At 41.2% G+C, this 6,764-nt stretch overlaps 2 non-coding genes across 2 annotated transcripts; both read right to left on the reverse strand.

Annotated features, from left to right (window-relative positions):
• Nucleotides 1-2,195: 2,195 nt before the first annotated feature.
• On the reverse strand, nucleotides 2,196-2,267 carry trnah-gug (transfer RNA histidin (anticodon GUG)). The gene has a single exon. It is a non-coding gene; the product is annotated as a tRNA-His (tRNA).
• Nucleotides 2,268-2,463: 196 nt separating this feature from the next.
• On the reverse strand, nucleotides 2,464-2,552 carry trnas-aga (transfer RNA serine (anticodon AGA)). The gene has a single exon. It is a non-coding gene; the product is annotated as a tRNA-Ser (tRNA).
• Nucleotides 2,553-6,764: the final 4,212 nt, after the last annotated feature.

The following is a 6,764-nucleotide window of genomic DNA, read 5'->3' on the forward strand; positions in this document are numbered from 1 at the left end:
AGGGGGAGCAACTAATGGGCAAATGGACAAATAGTGGGTACGTGTCATGGGGGGGTCGGGGGTGCGGTCAGGTGGGGTCAATCCGCGCAACTAATGGGCAAATGGACAAATAGTGGGTACGTGTCATGGGGGGGGGGTCGGGGGTGCGGTCAGGGGGGTCAATCCGCGCAACTAATGGGCAAATGGACAAATAGTGAGTCCGTGGCATGGGGGGGTCGGGGATGCGGTCAGGGGGTCAATCCGCAAGAATAATGGGCTAATGGACAAATAGTGGGTCCGTGTCATGGGGGGTTAGGGGGGGCGGTCAGGAGGGGTCAGAGGGTCAATCCGCAAGAATAATGAGCTAATGGACAAATAGTGGGTCCGTGTCGTCGGGGGGGTGGTCAGGTGGGGTCAGGGTGTCAATCTGCAAGAATAATGGGCTAATGGACAAATAGCAGGCCCGCGTACGTTTGGGAGGGGGCCGGGGGGCGTCGGCGACCATAATGGGCAATCGGACAGATAGAGGGTCCGTGGACGGAGGGAGAGTCTCCACCCGGTGGCCGAGCGCCGAACAACATCAGAAATCCCTAAAATCCGTGCCCGACCAAGTCAAAAACCGTGCAGGCGCAACCAGGAGGTTGGACGGGGACCGTGGGTGGCGTCCGATTGGCCGTGAAAAATGTAAACCTTTGATTAGTAAATTAATTAGGTAAAGATCTTTACCATTATGTACCAACCACCACAGAATTACACGATTAACTTTACATATTCATAACAAATATTGTGTATTAACAAAAAGTTAACACAACCAGGGAAAAACTAACAAGCAAAGGGTCAAGAGTCCAACTAAAACAAACACTAATCACAATAACGGTGACTTAAAATGAAACAAAACATCAACATCTAAACCTAAAAAGTGAATTGTGTTTTCTACAGCAATATATAGTAGTCAACATTTGAAGTGTATCAAAAAGTTGACCAAAGTTGTCCTAAGACCAAAACGGGTATTGGGTATTGATTTTAAGGCAGCATTTATGAAAGGATTTGATCCACTTAAAATGTTGACTAGTGTATTTACTGAACATTCAGAAATAATGTTTTATAAAATAATAAAATGCAATGTTTCTCTATCATTTATATAACAATCAAACAAGTCAATAAAATAAACAGTTGTTGTTTTAAATATTGTGTGAACATTAAAACATGACATTTTTCTCGGTTGCTTAAACACATTTTTTGAAACTATGCCTCATATTCTCAAAACAGTAAACACAATATCATAACATCTCACCCAATACTCCAAACATCATATTTTCAGGTCAAAATGAAGTTCTACACTCAAAACCATTCACTCTTACTGAAAAACCAAACTTTCACTCAGACAACACACACAAGCTTTCAAAACCACACACACTACAACATAGTATTACACACTGGTGCAATAAATTCAAAACAACATATCCAAAACTGGTAAGTTGGTTGTGGTTCTCTCGCTCAAAAACCTTTTCATATGACCAAAAAAGACACAATCAATGTATGCATAAGCACATTTTTATTAATTCATGTGCTAGACAGCACAACTGTAAAAAAAAAAAAAAAAAGATTCCTCCTCAACATCCTGTCTTTGTTCTGGGGCAGGGAATTATGGGAATTGTGAAAAGAAAGGGGTGGCGCCTTAATCCTTAACCTCTCAGAACACGGCTCAGGTTAGGATCAACACGATTAGCCACAATGCACATCCGTTCTAAACAAAGACCTGTTCCAGCTCTTCTTTGGCCTCATGTTGTACGTGCTGTATATGGTCGAAATGACAATGGAAGCTGCATCACTCCACAACAGGGCTGCTTGTTTAACACACACAGGAGAAACAACAAAAGGCTGCTTAGTTTTCCCTTCGCACATCCCATGGTAACAACTTGAGCTGCCGAAATACAGCACCTCGTGAGCTGGAACGTCCAACAAGAGAACGTCCAGGGAACAAACGCTCCTAGTCGGCAGGGTTAGAACGTGCGTGGGAAGACCCCAACGGCTTTCGAGTCAATCGCCTGAAGCACGCGGCCACGACTACGACGAGTCGTCCAGGCGAACCCTCTGGGCTTGGTGTGTGCCGAAAAAGGACTTGTAAGAAGAGGTTGCGTTTTTAGAGAGTGGATGGACCAGCCGGTCACAAAAGGGACAGCAACAGGGTCAACCACACATCTTCTTGAATGGACTGCCGTGACCCGGATTCGAACCGGGGTTGCTGCGGCCACAACGCAGAGTACTAACCACTATACGATCACGGCGTGCCACCAGGCTCCGCCGGAACCCCGCCTGCAGGTCTGCCTGAGTGTGTCTACCGGAAGGCGCTTGGCATTGATTTTCCGAGGTCTCAATCAACTTTTTTGTTTACGTTCATCGGCAAACCTTAAGCAAAGCGCCTCTCAACGTCCAATCCACCATCGCGAACGAAAGCTGACCATAAAGCCAAAGGGAGACGCCCGCAGACGTAGTGGGCAGGATTCGAACCTGCGCGGGGAGACCCCAATGGATTTCTAGTCCATCGCCTTAACCACTCGGCCAAAAACAGCGCAAAAGGGACTGCTATGAGGGGGAAAGAAAGGGAAAAGAGGGGGGGAGAAAATAAAGAAAAAAATAAAATAGCCATCTGGAACAATCACCTAGGAGGTTAGTAAATGGTTTTTGATTGATGATTTTTTACTATACAATTTATAAAAAAACTGAAATACTCGTGTGACAAACACACCACACACTCTTGCCAGTATTTGCACCTGGAATCTTTCACCCAAAGGATGAATGTGTTACTATTACACCACAAGAGTTGTGCATTTCTGTTTTACAAACATTGTTCACACAAAGCACTGCAAACAGAAACAAAAAAATGTTCAAAACACACACACAGCAAACACTAAAACTTTTTAAAACTTAACTATAAAAACAACAATATAAAACCTAACTGTATACATAAGTATACACAAATACACAAAAAAAATCAAATACCTCTCTGAACATTTTCCCTCCACTGTGCAACAGAGAGGCCTGAGGCTGGACAATACCACTGGCCCTTCAGTTGAGTGTGGCCAGTTGACTTATTTTTTGCCAGCCCACACTGCTTGCAGATATAGTGATATATATCCTTTGCTAGTCGTTTTAGTGGAGGTTCACCTCTAGCCTCTCGCTCCCTGTCTTCTTGGGCAGCTTTTTTCCTTCTCCATATGTGCTGCCTGGGCTGGGAAGAGGGACAAGTTTGTGGTGGCAGGTTATCAGGCGGCTGGCACTGTGGAGTGGGCTGGCACTGTGGAGTGGGGTGGCACTGTGGAGTGGGCTGACACTGTGGAGTGGGCTGACACTGTGGAGTGGGCTGACACTGGTACTGGGAAGGGGGCTGATACTGGTACGGGGGCTGGTACTGGGTGGACTGAGGCACTGGTAGACCTGGTGGGTAGCTGAGATAAGGTGGGTAGGACCCAGGGGGGCAACCCATCCTCACCCCATGTCGTCAATATTTGACGACACTTGACCATTCGTCAATATGTGACGGGGAGGGTATACCTTTCGCGTCATTTTTTGATGAACTGGGGACTTCAATACTATTACGTCCGTTGCATTCTCTTTCCTATTTTCTTACCATTTTCGCGTCGGTTTAGGGTTAGATTTACATAATGACATCCCTACCCAAACCTAACTCTAACCCCAACGCCAGGTGACAACTGTCGTACCTAACTCTAACCCCAACGCCAGGTGACAACTGTTTAATTTCGCGTACACTGTTTAATTTTGCGTAATCTAACCCTAAACCGACGCGAAAATGGTAAGAAAATAGGAAAGAGAATGCAACGGACGTAATAGTATTGAAGTCCCCAGTTCGTCAAAAAATGACGCGAAAGGTATACCCTCCCCGTCACATATTGACGAATGGTCAAGTGTCGTCAAATATTGACGACATGGGGTGAGGATGTGTTGAGGGGGGAATGCAAAGTGTGGTGGGTATATGGGAAATGCAGAGTAACATCCAGGAGGTTGGGTGGGCAGTGGGCACCTGCTGGAGGTACGCTTGCGAATGAAGGCCTCTCCCTCCTGATTTGCTGGCTCCTCAAATTCCATAACCTCATGCCCATGTTGTACAGGAGCAGCTGGAAGTTCGCGCACTTCAGCAAGTGACTCCTTTGCCAAATATAATTGTTTTGGCAGTGCAGTACCCTGCAGTAGCATGTCTTTGTTGACACGTTTTAGTCTTCTTTCTAGCCTGTGAGATTTTTGATATTAAATTAGCAATTTTAATGGATTAAAACCCATTGTCTTTACTTAGCATAATGTTTTTTTAAAGAAGCATGTGTAAGTACAATATTGATATACAATTGTTATTTGTATAAAAGTCTTGCATAAAAGAAAACTCACCATGAGGAGACAGTAGTGATGTTTATTGGGACCAAAACCAGGTTAGTCTTTCCTAAAACTGCTTTGCTGTCCTCCAGCAGCTGTTTTAAGTGGCTGTATACCACCACAATAGATTGTGGAATTGCCAGAGTTTTTCCTTTTGTGTCTTTGGGCCTATTACGTGCTTGGTGAAACTCTTTCAAAAGTTTTAGGCAAACACAATCACAGACCCTGTGGAGTTCTGGGTCCTGAGCCACTTGCCCATGAGTCATAAACAGTCTATGGAAAAGTAGGATGATTTAATCTGGACTGTATACTAGGTTATAAATTATTATTTTTATGCTTTATTCTGATTGGCCAGCCACAACATTCCAAGGCTTGTTCTTTTCAGTTATACCACATATATATGGCCTGTTGAATACTTTATTTTGGGGTTGGTAAATGTTCCACAGGTGTTGATTATTTTTCTGTAAAAATGCACACCTAACCTAACAAATGATTAAACCAAATAGTGTGTTTTTGACATTTGAACAGCTTATCTTAAAACCAAAAGTAAAAGTTATTATTACGGACGATCTGTAGTCATTAAAAATAAGCAAATAAATGATTTTAAATCAATATTTAAATGTTTCTTACCTTACTTATGAGGTAATGGCTATGTAATAAACGGGATAACCTGCTGCCTATACATTATATCTTACGTAAAAAGTCAAATTACCTCTCTGCTGCCTGCTGTCCTGGAGCAGAGCCACTCCGCTTTCTGGATGCTCTCCAAGGTCCTTGCAAAGTCTACTTCTTAACCTTCTGTTTATATTTTAATGGTACCTTGTCCATAGCATGCAGAGCCATATACAGCTGGACTATGTTGGCCTCCTCTTGTGATGACAAGGCAGTGATTGTTCGGTTTGGCAGTGATTGTTCGGTTTAGCCCAACCAGGTAGGCTGCCAGGGCATCAACTGCCTCCCAGCCCAAGACACCTCTGGAATCACGCCGTGTATTCTAAAAATTTAGAAAAAAGCCAACCACAGTCCAATAAATGTATACAGTGTTGTAGTAATTATTTTGCAGTGTACATGCACATATAGACGTATTTGGTGGCAGAAAAACAGTGGAAATGAATTAGACACAAGTGAAACGAGCAAGATAGCTCACTAGAAAATGTCTTGTTGTGCTGTCGAGTGTCAGAATAGGAATGCCAATAAAGATGGCTTTCATTTTTATAGTATATCGTAAAAGAAACTATTTAAAGATAAACGTAGATGTTTATGTTTGCAATAAGCCCTTAAACGGACAGACTGGAGTGATGAAATCATCTAGAAATCTTTTAATAATTAGAATAGAAAGTAATTAGAGAAAATGTCCGGTGTTCTGTCGAAGTCTGTTCCCTCTATGTGTTTCTTATAGTGTTTTTATCACGTTACGTTTATAATTTATTTAGAAAGATTTTAGATTTTAATTGGTTATACTAAAAAAGCTATAATATCACCATTTATTAAATATTTCATATTTTTCCGTTTTCTAATATTTCATTTTACCTTATATCTTGTCTTCTACCACTTTGTTCTAAAATTATGATGTTTACATACTTAAAAAATATATAAGCACACACACACATGATGTAAAGTGTTATTAATATATAAACAAGCCTATGCATATTAATTTGTTTGTAAACAGAATAGTTTTATAATAGTTTTAGAGCAAATACGTAGGCTATAAATATAAGGAATAAATAATAGAAAACAGGAAAATTATGAAATATTTAATAAATGGTATTATATAAAATACTTGATAGTATTGCTTAGTTTTATATGTACTTTAGCGATTCATACTGTAAAATAATTGATTTACCAATAAAGAACAATACATATACATTACATACACGATACATATCAGTAGCCAAGCCATTTAAACTTTTAATTTATCTAAAAATATATATGTAACATGATGAAAACGCTGTAAGAAACATTCAACTAAAGAGTAACAGACGTCAACAGAACACCGGATCCAGAACAATCACGGTTTAATCAGGGTATCTGCACATTTTTTATCAGCAAATTTAATTACTTTTAAGACCTTTTTTAAGTCTTCTGAAATAAAAATTTAAGACTTTATCACGGCAAAAAAACCAACATGAACATGTTCAGCGCAACACGACACAGAATTGTGTGGCGAAGAATAGCGCGGCACAGCTCACCAGAGCCAGCTCAAGACAGATCACAGGGACACAGAGACGCAAGAGAGAGATGCAAGAGAGAGGCAACACTATTATCGGAGCTCCGTCGAGTTCATCATCTAAATCTTATTTTCTTACTATCTTGTTCCTATCTATATAATATAACTTACTAGTTCATCTTAGGAATACTTTACTGTGACGATTATTCAACAGTTTCAATAAGTGAAACGA

The sequence above is a fragment of the Misgurnus anguillicaudatus genome, chromosome 21 (genome assembly GCF_027580225.2).
Source record: "Misgurnus anguillicaudatus chromosome 21, ASM2758022v2, whole genome shotgun sequence".
NCBI classification, from domain to species: Eukaryota; Metazoa; Chordata; class Actinopteri; order Cypriniformes; family Cobitidae; genus Misgurnus; species Misgurnus anguillicaudatus.